Source organism: Pelodiscus sinensis, chromosome 8, assembly GCF_052426305.1.
Source record: "Pelodiscus sinensis isolate ZL-2025 chromosome 8, ASM5242630v1, whole genome shotgun sequence".
Classification (NCBI taxonomy): domain Eukaryota; kingdom Metazoa; phylum Chordata; order Testudines; family Trionychidae; genus Pelodiscus; species Pelodiscus sinensis.
The window spans coordinates 15,673,527-15,689,139 of NC_143059.1; the positions used below are offsets into that span (position 1 = coordinate 15,673,527).

The 15,613-nt window shown below is 42.3% G+C and overlaps 1 long non-coding RNA gene across 1 annotated transcript; it reads right to left on the reverse strand.

Annotated features, from left to right (window-relative positions):
• Positions 1–3,742: 3,742 nt before the first annotated feature.
• Positions 3,743–10,405, reverse strand: LOC112547481 (uncharacterized). The gene is made up of 3 exons (XR_003091215.3): positions 10,368–10,405; positions 5,901–6,023; positions 3,743–3,954 (listed from the first exon to the last, which is right to left on the reverse strand). It is a non-coding gene; the product is annotated as an uncharacterized LOC112547481 (long non-coding RNA).
• Between the last annotated feature and the right edge of the window lie 5,208 nt (positions 10,406–15,613).

A 15,613-nucleotide genomic window follows, 5' to 3' on the forward strand; every position in this document is an offset into this window, starting at 1 on the left:
TTGGAAGTCAGAAAGTATAGGGGGAAAATGAGAAATTTTCCCCAGGACACATAGCAATAGATGCTAGGGCTTTTCTTTCTCTGCCGTGTGGGGCCTGGATCACTTGCTAGTTGACCTAGAGTAACTGGTGAATACTCTGTAACTTGTACATAGAATCATAGAATCCTAGGACTGGAAGAGACCTCAGGAGGTCAACGAGTCCAGTCCCCTGCCCAAAGCAAGACCAACCCCAACTATATTTTTAAATCATGATCTGAGGACTTCCATAATTCAGCAAGAAGTTATGGATCTATTGCACAAGGGGATGGAATAACTTTCATGGTCTGTAGTGTGCAGGAGGTTAAACTAGATGATTGCAATGTTCTCTCTGGAACTTCAAATCTGAGTCATGGGTCTGCCAAGTAGTTGTAGATTTCAGGGTCTTGCAGGTCTGCTTCCAGCTGGAGGAGAAATCAGTGATGTACAATCTGGGAACTTCCCTTGTTTTTAACCAGTCCTTGAACTGACGTGGTCCAATATGAAGACAATGCTCTCTCTGAGAAATGTCCACCTTAATACCAATGGCAGGTTTCCTGGGTGCAACTCTGCCCCAATAATAGATGTACTAGAAAAATAAAGAGGAAACTCTCCTATTTAGAACACCTTCCTCAAAGAAATAGTGGTACCAAACACACAGCATTTCTTCTGAGACTGAACTGTGCTCATAACTCATAAGCTCCTGCCCCACCCCTGGAAAAAAAAGCTTGTTCCAATGTGCAGCATTACTAGCTGGTGACACCTGCCACTGCAACATTTAATAATATAGGCATTAAACTTCCTTTAGAGAGATACAATCCTATCTTTGCTAAGCACCTTTAGTTCATTTCATAGAAGGTACATCTACACTACAGAGAACGATCGAAGCTGCCGCTGTCAATCTTCCAGGGTTCGAATTAGCGGGTCTAGTTAAAACGGGTAATTTGAAGTGAGAGGGGCCTTCAAATCAATGCTGGTGGTCCTGCTTCCACGAGGAGTAAGGGAAGTCAAAGGGCAAGAGTTCTCACTGTGACTTGCTGCAGTGTGGACAGTGCCAAAAGTCGAGTGAAGGTACTTCAACTTTCAGCCACACGATTAACGTAGCTAAAATTATGTATCTTAATTGAACCTTGTCCTGTAGCATAGACATACCCTTAGAGATGATGGTACATAACATCACTTAGGCTGGGAACCTAAGGGTTAGATAGCAATAATAGTTCAGGGTCCATCTACCCTTCTTTTATACATAGGGTTATAAATTAGAAGAGATGTACATTCTGTGGGCTGCAATTCACCACTGAAGACCTCAGAACAGATGTGCTGGGGATACACACATCCTTACGCATGACATTAATTATTCCTAATGTCAGGCCTGTATTCTGGCACGTCACAATTTGCTTCCTAAAGCAGTTTTCCAATGTAAGTCACTGACTTTGGTGAGCAGTTCTGCTCACCGTGTTTTTTTCCTGTTCCCCACCTACATTTTCTCCTTGGCTATGTCTAGACTGCAGGCTTCTTTCGAAAGAGCCTCTTTCGAAAGATCGCGTCTAGACTGCAGGCGGATCTTTCGAAAGAGCAATCCACTTTTTCGAAAGAGAGCACCCAGCGAGTCTGGATGCTCTCTTTTGAAGAAGCCCTATTTACATTGAAGAACGCCTTCTTTCGAAAGAGGAACTTTTGAAAGAAGGCGTTCTTCCTCGTGAAACGAGGTTTACCGCCATCGAAAGAAAAGCCGCGTTCTTTCGAAATAATTTCGAAAGAACGCGGCTTGAGTCTGGACGCAGGGGAAGTTTTTTCGGGAAAAGGCTACTTTTCCCGAAAAAACCCCTGAGTCTGGACACGGCCCTTCATTCTGTCTGACCTCTGCTTTGCTCAGTCTCCATAATTTCATGTATTTGTTCAGTCTGGAAGCATCAGTCTGAATCTGACTCATTGCCTGCCTTGAGGAGAAAGGTCCCATGTTTTCTATGAATTTCCTCTTAATTTTATTTCTGCTTTGTCACCTCAATTGACAGCTTAAAGATTATTTCAAGCACATACATGTACAGACAAATATTTGTGTTGAAATTAATTCCCACAGCTCTTACCATAGGCTGCGCCAGAAATGTTGTAACCAAAGTTATCAATGTCTATATGGTCAGGAGCAGCAAACCTGTGATTAAAGACAACTGGGATTAGAAAGTTTATAAGGTGTCATTCCGGCTTCTAGGCATGTCATGCACCATTGAGAGTTCAGTGCTGGTTCTCAGTTGAATCCTTCATAAGAAGCAAGATAGGGAGTTCGTAGTGGTGCCATGAGCCACTTGATTCACTCCCTGCATTGCTCTGTAGTCAGATTACTTCCTAGCACAGTGGTCACCAACCAGTAGATCGGGATCTACTGATAGATCTTGGAGTCTCAGATGGGTGATCTTGACAGGTTTGGCCAAGAGGTTATCAATCCGAGCACTTCATCTGCCCTTCCCCTCCCCAAATTGTTGCACCTCTCCTGCCCCTTGCCTTGGAGCTGTCCCCTCAGGAGACTCTGCTTTCTGAGCAGGGCAGGGGAGGAAGAAGAGGGGGCACTGATGTCAAGGTACCCGACTCCCACCCTGTATCCTATCTCCACAGAGCAGAGAGGGGGCACAACAGGACTTGGGATGGAGTTTTCTGGCTGCTTTTGGGAGTAGTGCAGGGCCAGGACAGGAGTAAGCCTGCCCCACTGTGCCACCACCCAAGAGGTAACCTGAGGTAAGCAGTGCCCAGCTGGTGCTCACATCCCAAAACCCTACTCCAGTCATGAACTCCATCCTGCACCCCAAGTCCCTGCCCAGCTCTGAGCACCCCTGCATCCAAACACCCCCCCACAGCCTGCACCTAGAACCCCCTCGGACATCCCAACTGCCTGCCCCAGGCTCAGCACAGAGCCCCTCATGCTCCATATTCCTTAATCCAAGACCAGAGCCTGCACCCCAACCCTGTGCCCCAGACTGGTGAACGTGAGGAAGGGTAAGGGAGGGAGGGAGAGAGGGAGGATGGAGTGAGCAGGGGTGGGGCCTCACAGGAGCACAAAGGAGGCGGGGCAAGGGTATTTGGGTTTGAGGTAGATCTTGGATTGCATTTAAACTCAAAAAGTGATCTCGTGCTTAAAAAAGTTGGAGACCCCTGTCCTAGCACAACCAGTTGGTCAGATACACTTTTGTTGACAGGATCATTTCTTGTGCCTTTGAAGCTGAACATCTTGCTCATCTCACACCAGAGGTTAACCACAATATGTTCTCTGGCCAACTAGCACCCTGTTGGATGCAGGACGTCTTAATACTGGCCATGTGCATAAAAATGAGCCTGTGTTTCCTTTTGACCAAGCCCTGTGGAAATGAAGGGATAGCAGGGTAGGTATGTGTGTTCTACTACAGCCCACACTTTGTGCAGACCACTGAATTGCTCTTCTACATGAGGGGAGTTTCACACACTGGGATGAGAAGCCTGATGAGGAATAAAGTTTCAGAGCCAGCTTTCAATGCACTCTCAAGCATGTAATTTGTTTGAATGCTGGGGTGTTTCCTGGTTATAGTAACAAAACATGGGGCTTAAGGACACCCTTCGGATGATGTAAATGGGGGGCATGATCTGCTTCCTAGAGAGAATGCAGAAATCCGTGTTAATAAGTATCATTCTCTTGATCTTATAAAAATATAACTCAATATTGAATTGGAAAAATGGTATTTTTTATCCCGTAGATATTTTCTTAGTTATCATATCTTTATTTCCTTCAGTGGCATACAGATAAGAATTTCTACAGTGACAGGACAATCAGAAAAGTCAGTTCTCCAGCTGTGAGTTGTCTGTTCCATAATGTTTTACTGCAGTGGCACAATGCCAAGCACCCACTTCTTGATCTATAGCATATTCTTTGCAGCCAGATGCAAACCACAAATAATCTTCTCCAATGGCTGATAGCTGAAAGGCAAACAATTACTTTGGAATCTGATGCTCCCTATCATTTTCAGGTAACATTTACAATGAGGTCTTGGAGGATAACTCTTACACTGGTGTAAGTACAGGTAGCTTCATTGATCTCAATACAACTAAGTCAGTATATACAATCTGGGTATTTACATTGCTGTAAACTCTGCAAAGACAAACACTTCATTATTGGAACAGCCTGTTTTTGTTTTTTTAAATTCCCTTTTCTGTATTCTACCAGACTGCCATTTATTTAAAGAATAAAAGAATTGTTAATTATGAAAGATGCTGGATCAATACATCTGAAGATCAAAGTCAGTTCTTGAATGGCAATTCCTATGCGCATTAAAATGTATTGCCAGTTTGTGTCTGTTCTGAATCTGGGGGACGAGAAGAAACTACTTTTGATGGTCTGGGAGAATTTTTGTGATCTGGCCATTGGGCGTGTGTCTACACAGCAGGGCTTAACTCGAAATAAGCTATGCAAATTGAGCTACGTTGATTGAGTAGCTTATTTCGAAATAGCTTATTTCAAAATTGGGAGCATGTACACAGCACTTATTTTTCTCCAACTTGGCTTACTCCTTGTATAATGAGGATTACAGGAGTCAGAGTAAGAAGTTTTCCAGCTTGACAGTATTTTGACGTTATTTTGAAAAAACTACCTGCTATGTAGACCAGGCCTGCACAACTCGGAAAGCGGCGAGAGCCATATTACTCCAAAGAAAACAGCCGCGGGCCGCAAGGAGGGATGCTTTCCCAAAAAATACCGAAAACGCGGGCTAAAAATTTTTGCCAAGCAAAAAAAACTCCACGTGTGTCTCCACTTGGCCCCTTGGCATTTGTCTCTCCTGTACCCTACCCCTTAGTGCTTTCTCCTTTCTCCTTTCTCCTGATCTGCCCCCCTCCCCTCAGCACAAGCCACTTCCCCTCCCCTACCTGGTGTCTGCCTTCCAGGTTGTGGGGCTGCCAGAGCCTTTTTGAATCCGGCAGTTGCTGGCCCGTGACGTCACGATGCCACGTCATGTCAGCGTCCTGGCATCTGCCGACATCCCGCTTTCTTGCTCACGCCCCTCCTCCTTGCACTGGAGCTGCACGCAGGCAGCCTGGCAACAAGAATCACCACACTTCCCCATCCCCGGCGGTACTCTGCTCCTCCGGCCGGCCGGTGGATCGGATGGGGCTGCACCTCCCGTAGTTGGCACAGGCCACACAGTGAGCCCCTGTGGGCCGCATGTTGTGCAGGCCTGATGTAGACTACCTGCTAAGTTATTTCAAAATAGTGCTTGTTATTTTGAAATGATGTTGCTGTGTAGACATACCCTAGCCTACTAGAATCTTCAAGGGTATGTCTACACTACCCCCCTAGTTCGAACTAGGGGGGTAATGTAGTCATTCGGAGTTGGAATGAGGTGTACAGCCAGTTCGGATTAGGAAGCCTAATCCAAACTAGCTAGTCCATGCCGCGTGTAGCCGCTCGGCACGGAGTCCAAACTAGCTGGCATTTAAAAATGGCGCCGGCCGGCTTTATGCAAATGAAGCCCGGGAAATTCAAATCCCGGGCTTCATTTGCAACTCCAAATGACTACATTACCCCCCTAGTTCGAATGAGGGGGTCGTGTAGACATACCCCATTTCACAAGGCCATTTAAATTGGCATCCAGATAGTGATTGCCAGTGACTTAAAGGCAAAAGGCTTAACATCAAATTTCTAATCCAAACTAGTACTGTGATCTTGCTTTTTTTTTTCCCAGACAGTAATCAGGGCTATATATGAAGGAGTCAGCTGCCTGTGCTTTCCACAGGTGCCAGCTCCTTTATTGAATAGGTTAGCTGAAGTTTATGCCTTAAGCAGATTTAATATTTTACAAGTTTACATTGATTTTTGCATTTGTGCTACTAAAAATAAAATTTCAATCATTGTACAATGGAAATTATACCTCTTTGTCTGAGTCAAAATGAAAAGTCAATATCTTCCTTTAGGCTGTTTTCTAATTAGAGTTGCCAAATCCTTCCCAGATTGAATCTGATTTGACCTCTCCTCAAACTTTCATAGCATTTATCTGTGGGTACGGAAGAAACCAGTTAAACATGTTGAATGGGTGAGTTCAAAGCAGTGCTTTTTTTGTGATGGTACTGCCCTGTACGCAGTATCAGCACCTCCAGACGCAGTACCAGCACCTCCAGTCAGAGCTCAACAACTTTTCCCCTGGAATACCGGCACCTTTTTTTTTTACAACAGGTTTCCTTATGTGACATGATTATGCTAGAAAATTGCAGTGGAATGAAGGTTTTTGATACAGTCTGAAATGTTTCTGTCTTGAAGCTAGAGGAGTGCAATATACTTTCAGGATTCAAGCTATTGAATCATAGCTCTCACCAGAGAACTGTCACCTTAGACTTCTCAAGTCATTAAACACTGGATCCTGGGATGAGCTGTTGTGCCAGTTTCTGACATTATCCCTGCCTAATTATCACCTTGGTGACATGATTGATAAGATTCAATTGCTTAGAAATTTATAAGAGTAGCTCTGTTTTCAATGTGCTCCAAAGAAGCTCGTTCTGTTTCCATGCATTTCCAAACTGATGAATAAACTGACCTCGGTAATCCTATCCAAAATGGAAGTTATTGGATAGCCTTGATCATCCCCTCATTGCTTTTTCCCTAGAGTTACCTTCCCCTTTCTACTTTCACTTTCCTAGCAAACTGTCTGAAGTTATCAAATTGAACAAATGAGCAGCCTTAACAAAAAAGCATGCTGTTTCCAGAAGCAGATTTTCTTCTGCTTTTCAAGAGTGGAGGGAGAGGGGGAAGGAGAAGAAAACCTGCTAATAGAACAGGTCATGTTTTCCAACCTCACCTTTTTTGCCAGTTATTTAGCCCGCATAGTCTGTAAGATTAAATATCTTAGACTGTTGCAAATGAACCCTGTACTCGATACTTTCCAAATTTATTACATCTTCGGAATTAAGTTTATGTGACAAATTCAGGATTTAGCTTTCTTTCACGCTGCTTATTCCAGCCAGTCATAATCTTTTATCTTACAAAGCTTACTTTCAGCTGATTCAGTGATTTAAAATAACCTTTGATAAGAGGCCCAAAAGTGTTTAATTAGACTATTTGCCAGAAAATCCTTCCATGGATAATTAATCATGTCAGCTTAATACAGTATAAGTGACTTACAGAGAGGACAGATGGAATGTAAAGATGTTATCCCACTAGGAAAAGTCTTTGAGACTGGTGACTGCACAGAGGAAAGATGGAAACAAATCTTTCTATGGTCCAATAAAATTCTTGACCCATATCTTGGGTCTGCAGTAAAATCTTTAATTCACGATTCTGTGTTCTCCTATTCAATGTATTTTCCAGTTTACTACACTAGCAATCTTCACTCGACCTGCAATGTTCTAGTTTGTTCCAGCTACAGATTTTTTTCAAGGTTGTCTTGCCATTGATTTGTTTCCTATGCCTGAATTCAGTTGCCTCTATCAAATGCAGGCCACATTGATTTGAATTTGATGAATTTCCCCAGGACCTGCATTCACAATTGAAATGTATGCAGCTGCTCTGGGGCTCCAATGCCATTTTCTCTCTGGTAGAAAAGCAGACTTTCGATGCACAGTGAAATGGACTTTGAGCAGCTTCAGATCCTGCATAGAAATGTCACTGCTAGTCTCTAAAAATAGGGAAATGTCAAAATGGGTCAGGTAGCTGAAAGGTGGAGAGAAGCGAAAGGTTGAGCTTTCACTCTGCCATTCCCAAGGCCATCATTCCTACAATGGAGATCAGACTGCATAGGCCTGATTGACTATTGCAGACAGCATACTCAGGGGACACTCCAGTGTCAGCTGCATGCACTGGGTCTTGCCCTCTGTCGATACCAGGAGTTGCACTTACTGGGATGCCACGTAATTAAGGTAATTCATGCAGTGTGTTTCCTGCAGCAATGCTAGTTCTTGAAGGGTGGAGTTCATTCAAACAAGGAAATATGATGTGGGGAGAGGTATAGGGGCCATACAATACCACGACTCTAAGCAGTTATGAAACAGTGGGATTCATTTAATTTTTTAAAATAAGCTTTCCAGAAACCAATGGTCTGATGTGGCGTGGATGGTCTGTATTCCAGGAAAACAGCTCATATCTTCACTGATTAAAAATTGTTATTCCTTGATGCTTAACATGCAATTCAGATCAGTATGAGTGTGACACTGCTTGTATTTTAACCTTAAGTGCCTCAGAATGCTTCCGCTACTTGTGGCTCTCTGCCTGGACCCCACACACACCCAGCATCCAACGTGCACTTCATATTCTGTGGGCAGTACAGCTCTAGTTTCACTACTTTGAATCCAACAGTCTGCCAGCAGTTTTGAGATGCTTTTCATCTGTACCAGGCATTGATTAATGTTAGCAGGTGATCCCAACAAGCATGCAGTCTAGACCTTCCCCAGACCCATTTATTCTGACATATCTTGCCCGTTCCAGCAACGTAAAGAGTAAGAAGATCCATTGCCACTTATGGGTATGTCTAGACTACATGCCTCTGTCGACAGAGGCATGTAAAATAGGCTACCTGACATAGTCAATGAAGCAGGGATTTAAATATCTCCGGCTTCATTAAAATAAACATGGCCACCATACTGTGCCGGCTCAACTGATCGTCGGCACGGTGTGTGAGTCCAGATGCAGATCGGTCGAAAGGGAAAGCCTTTGTTGACCGCTCCCTTATGCCTCGTGGAACTAGGTTTACAGAAGCGGTTGACAAAGGCTTCCCCTGTCGACTGATCTGCATCTTGACTCGCACGCTGTGCCAATGATCAGCTGAGCCAGCACAGCACAGTGGCCATTTTTATTTTAAGGACGCCGGGGATATTTAAATCCCCACTTCATTGACTATGTCGGGTAGCCTATTTTACATGCCTTTGTCAGCAGAGGCACATAGTCTAGACATACCCATGGAGTCACAACATGCCAGCTTGCCACATTAATTGTATCTGATTTTTACTTTAGTGTGAACAAAGCACTGTTGATTTAGATGAATCGTAAAACCAGTTTATTAAAAAGATAAACTTGTACTCAGAATTCTGAGTGATAAAGTTTGGAATGGTTACAGGCAAATAAAAGTGAAAGCATGCATCTAAACTTAATCTCTCAGAGTGCATCTACACTGCACTGTAACTTGAAATAAGCCATGCAATTTCAGGTATGCAAATTGCATATCTTCTTTCGATGTTATTTTGAGGTAGCTTATTTTGTCAGTTAGCGCTGTCTAAACAGCACCAGATTTTGAAATAAATTGCTATTCCAAAATGTCCCTTACTCCTTGTAGAATGAGGTTTACAGGGATGTCGGAATAGTGAGCTTGAAATAACGGGCTTGCTGTGAAGATGCAGGATCCTTCGGTATCCTGAAATAGCGTTGCAGTGTAGATATACCCTCGGTGTTTGGTTCACGAGTTTGCTCAAGTGTTTTTTTTTTTTTTAATTCACTCATCCAGCACTGTGGTGATTGTCCCTCCATTTCAGTTAGAATCACTTTTAGAGGTCCAAAGGTGCGGATTCCATTGTCTTGAGTGAAAGAGATCAATGGGGTCTTCTACCCCTCTCCTTTTTAGTTCAGCGAATCTTTACCATAATTTTTCTGAGGGCTACTTCTCAAAGTAAAGTTTATGCAAGACGTGAGGAAAGTGTCCTGAAATCTGCTGGTGAAAGAGGCTTCTGATCCCCTACTTGTATTTGCTAAAATGCAAACTATTAGGGCTTCTGCAGCCTTCTCTCCATGCTGTCTTGATGGTGGTTTACCATTTATATGCACATTTATATAACCATGATTTTTTCAAATATAGGCCTGTTTAACAAGGCTGCCTAGTTTGAACAATTAAGTTCATACAGGTAGAATGCATAACTTATTGTGACACACATTTCACAGACACAATTGATCAGTGAGTTTATTGGTTTTCAGACAACCCCATCACAAGGTACATTTAATACAGAAGTAATGGCAATGGTGTATGTGAGGTGTGCTTTGAGTCACAGGGCAGTAGACAATATCCTAATGCCCTGCAATAGATGATAAAAGCCACTCCATAAGGCAATCTTAACAGGCCAAGGACTGAATAGATACTGAATAGATACATGGTCACCTGATAAAGATTTAGGCACAGTATTAAGATATCAACTGAAAATTGCCATGACCACACATATTTAGGCACAAAATACTTCATTCTTAAGTACTGCCAATCTGGCATTTCTTACTGGAAACTGAATTCACTTTAAAAATAGCAAATTTTAATGGACAAATACAGCAAACTTTAATTTCAAATACAAAATATTTCTCGTTTTAACTGGCAACACTGATTGTTTTGTTTCCTCTCTCTCTGCAGGTCCATGGACTGATGATTATTACTTACCTGTTCCTCACTGCCTGCCTCTGATCCCCTGCTTGAACTTGTATAACATTCTATTTGTGACATCAGAAGTTGTTGCCATGGAAATGACTGCAGCATTAGAAAGACAGGAAGGGTCAGGGATCTCTTTAAGAAGGAAAGGATTCTGTGCATGCGGGTGGGCTGTGTTGCAAGGAAAGAAAATACTCAGCACCTCCAGTGTAAGGAGTAGACCTAGCTATTTTCAGTGTTTATCTAGATTTTTTCCCTTGGTTAATCAGCTGCTATTTAAATAGTATTCTCAATGATTTCCCAGTGGGGACTGGCCTAACCGGTGTCTAGATAGCTATCTGGGATGCTGACCTGTGCTAAATACTGATATGACTCATGTTCTCAGAGGAGCTTTTCCTGTTATAATTGGTAACTTTTCCTGATAATCCTTTTTATCTCACTCAAGCTCATCTGAGGAAGTGGGTGTATATATATATATATATATATATATATATATATATATATATTAAGAAGGGCTTAGGCATTCTCTCTCTCTCTCTCGCAGTTGGTGGGGTATTTGGGCTAGAGGCTTTGACTTTAATTGCTTGGTATTTTGTTTTATTAGTTATGCTATGGAGAAGTAAAAAAGGCAGATTATATATGGAGTGTGTTATATATTTATAAGTATGGTTTTTGGGGCATGGCTAGGGCAGTGCATAGGTTTACATTTGTTATTAGTAAAATCAATGATATGCTTAACAAGCAATGCCTACTATGGCTAAACCCCTTACCACTATTCCAGACCCCTATTCATTTTTACATATCCCAACACTTTGCATGTGCACATTCTGTTCACCACCTATTAAAAATTCATAACAAAGATCAAACAAATGTTGAACAAATGTAAAATAGGAAATATTTCAATACGTTGGTATTTTACTCATTCCTCTATTTAAAAATCAAATCATTCTAATGAATTCAATGCAATGTGCTGACTGGCTTATATTAGAGGGAGTTTATTTCAATACTTTTGAACATAGTTTACCTTTGTGTAGACAAGAACTTTCAGCACAAGAGGGTTAGCCCCTGTGTTGTTGCAGATAAGGATTTGTTTAACATAGCTTTAGCCACAACATTTGTATCAGGTTTCTGAGCAATTGGGGATTTTCAAATCCCAGGAATTTTGGTTCAGTCCTTTATAAAAACAAGGGGCATTTACAAAATCCAGAGCTGGAACTCTTTCAGATTCTGAATACATCTAACATTTGGATGTGTTGGAGTATGAGGTTTTGGTAATAAAGAACACGCTAATTTGAACACTTTGCTTCATGTGAAACAGAATTTTACATGATTTCTTGCATGAAATGTTTCAAAATACACCTTTTTTTACTGAAGACAATACAATGTGCAATAGTTAATCCAGAATGATTATAACAGGAAAGGGGACATGAGATGGGGCTGAAAATGCACAATAATGCGGAAGTGTGAATGTTTAAAATGATATTTTAAAAGGGTGTGATAAACTACCTAGGGCAAAGTAAAAACTTCTAAAATTGGCAGTACAATGAAGCATGAAAGCTTAGAATAGGCAAAACTAAGCAGTTAGTGATGAGGTCAGAGAATAGCATATGACTGTAAAAAGGAGTGTTTTCACTACCTAAGGTATGGAAATGCTTCTCTGTGTTGAATGAGCAAATTACATTTGGCAAAATGGATTTGTACAGTGTTAAATCTTTCGTGCACTATTACTGAATAATAACTGTAATAGGGAAGTAAATATCACGGGTTTTAGTTATCAAGGAACAAAAAAATACAAGTAAATTTTGTTCATGGGCTGCTGGGTTTTCATAATGGTGAAAGGTTAATATAAGTATTAAGGAGCTTGCTAAGCTCTCTACCTAAGTACCTTATGGTGGTTATGAGCACAGCTGTACACATCCTCTTGTCCATAGATATTTTCAAAGTTATTTTATTTTTTAAATTTCTGATTAAACTTCTTCCTAGTTTAGTTGTCTGCTTTAGATTTTTCTGAGGTGCCTCCTATAGAGGTATCAAGGTGCTGGCTATCTAAGCTGAACACATGGGGAATAGATTGCAGCAAGACTAAAATGAGAAGAGAAGATTAGAATGCTCTCTTTCTCCAAGTAAGCATTGTGGGGCCATTTTTTCCCTGTGCGCAGACACAAAAAGAAATATAACATCTACAGAAAGTCTATATGTTTGGGTAGGCAGGATGACAAAATCATAGGCACAAGTTGCATGGAAACATAACATGTCAAAACTGTAGACAAGAGTAAAAATTTGTGCATGCATTGTTTACAGTAACTATAGGGAAATCTAGTTTGGGGAAAAAATAGTGATACACCAATAAGGAGATTGGGTGTAGGAAGATTCTTTAGAGGGTAAATAACAGGAGGACATTCTCCCAGATGCTATATTATACATGATATATGAAAAAGTGCATCTTAGAAGTGAGGTCAGGCGCATGAAGTAATCATTACTTTGTTGGAAGGCAGACATAATGTTCATGTCCATCCCTAGAGCCTGTCTTTATGAGCTGCACACGACATACCGGAAAGTGTTGACATAAGAAATTCCTTGGCCTGGTAACAGCGTGTAGATTGGGACAGGGCACAATGGCTCAATTTAAAGACATTGGAGTTTTGGTGCAGCCCACTGGTCAACCTCTAATGTCTTTGTAGAGTGTGAGCTCAACAATCAGCATCTGGGTCTGTTACAAGCCCGTAGCTGCAGAGCCTCTGTGGATTGGGCACAGGGACAGGCCCATCCTTTTAGCACTGTGGGACCCAGTCCAGTCCCTGATGGGTCAGCAAGATGCTCACCCCATTGGCATAATTGTGAGATGTCCAAGCAGGATGCAACTGGAATGCTGTAGCTCTCATAGCCAGGAAGATGCATGGATGTACTCGTGCATCTCACACTCTGTGCTAATCCCCAGAACTGGGAGGACTACTGGAGAACACAAAGATGGAGGAGAGTGGGAAGTGGTGTAATATAATATATGGATATATCCAATCTCATAGAACTGGAAGGGTCCTTGAGAGGTCATCGAGTCCAGTCCCCTGCCCTCACAGCAGGACCAAGTACCATCCCTGGCAAACATGAGTGAGCTCGTTAAAGCATTAGGACAACACAACAGTAGCAAAAGATAGCAAAAAGCAGCAGCTTGAGGCTCGCAGATGTATTTGCTTCAATGCTCATGTGAGCAGGAGCAGCATGTGAAGAACAGGCCTTGCTTTTGCTTTCACACTGTATCCCCACTAACTTTAATAGGGCTGTAGGTGAATGCAGAATCAAGCCCATTCCGTCTTTTTAAACCTTTTAAAATCAAGGAAGTAATATCACAACTTTCTCCATCATGCAGTCCAGTTTACAATTCTTCTATGACCAGAAGACCAGGGCTCTTTGATAAATTTATGACAGCATGCTCTCTGGATGAATACTGGTCAGCAATCATGGCCTGAGAGAGTGGGTCCCACAAGCAACAGGGAACTAAATGGAAAGTAGATGATGCAGCCCTATTGTAGGAATGGTTCTATACTCTGCTGTTGGTTGCTATGTAGTACACTGGGAGTGAGTGTACTGGGAGTACAGTTGGTAAAAAACTTCAAATTAACTACTGTCAAAAGTAAACCTCTTTGCAAAACTCTTTTGTGAAAATTATCCCCATTTCCCAACCACCTCTGCATTGGAGAGACTATCACAGGAATCGTGGGATTTTCATCGTTAACTTCTGGGGTAACAAATATTCAGGGTTCACCTCTTTGTCCACATCCAAGAATGAATCACTATGTCAAGGACCCAAATTGTATGGAAATAACTAAATTAGACAAGATGAATCAAACTAGTTGTTTTAAAATAATGACATTGTATCTGCAACAAAAGCCTGGCACTTATTAGTCAGATCCAGAGAAGTGATCCCCTTTATTCGGCACTGATGAGGCCACATCTAGAGTACCATGTCCAGGTTTGGGCCCTCCATTATAGAAAGGATGTGGACTCATTGGAGATGGTCCAGTGAAGGGCAATGAATATGATTAGGGGGCTGGAGCATATGACTTATGAGGAGAGGCTGAGGGCTTTGGGCTTATTCAGTTTGCAGAAGAGAAGAGTGAGAGGGGATTTGATAGCAGCCTTCAACTTCCTGAAGGGAGATTCCAAAAAGGTTGGAGAGAGGCTGTTCTTAGTGGTGACAGATGACAGAACAAGGAGCAATGGTCTCAAGTTACAGTGGAGGAGGTCTAGGTTGGATATTAGGAAAAACTATTTCACTGGGAGACTGGTGAAGTACTGGAATGGGTTACCTAAGGAGGTGGTGGAATCTCTATTCCTAGGAGTTTTTAAATCCCGGTTTGACAAAGTCCTGGCTGGGATGATTTTGTTGGGGTTGGTCCTGCTTTGGGCAGGGTGTTGGACTCAACGACCTCCTGAGGTCTCTTCCAGCCTATGATTATCTGAAACAATTTACTAATGTACCTCGCAGGATACCGCTGCATCTCTTATGCTGTGTTTGACTAAATACGTGTTTGCCAAGTGACCGTGTTGGAAGGCACCTGTACCTAGCTAGTAGTCAAAATATCTGATTCTTACAAGTGATGCAAAAAACATTGCATACCACCTGCTTGGGGGAACAGATGAAAACCAGACTGCTCACATCCTGGCTCTAGAAATGTTACTGTTATAAGTTGGGTATAACCACTGATGTTCTTTCCAGATGAAGGTGAAGCATTCAAAAGACAAGTCCAGCTCTCTGACCAAAGCTCAACGACTTGGGACACATGGGCAGGGGCTCAGCAGATCATTGTTTGTGTAATGGTGTAGGGGAATGCAGGGTGAAGAAAGAACCCAAAGAGAGAGGACAAAAGAAGCACCACAGAAACAGCAAGAAGCTGCAGACACAGCTTGAAAATTGCAGCACATGGCCCTAAGTGGTTTCTGGCATACAGTGTGGGGTGGAAAGTCTGGCTTAGAACACCAAGCAAAGCAATTAATTCCTGCACTTCTTTATTCTTATGTTACAGGGAAACAGAATCTAATCTTTATAAGGGAATACGGACTCACCCATTTCTCCTTCAAAATGGAACAACCTACGAGACCCTATATTTGGACCTGAATATCACTCAGGTTGTAACATTGTCTCGGATACCTTCTCCTATATACAGGCAGTCCCCGACTTACGCGGATCTGACTTATGTCGGATCCGCACTTACGAACGGGGCTTTCTCGCCCCGGAGCTCGCAGGCAGCGGTCCGCCACCT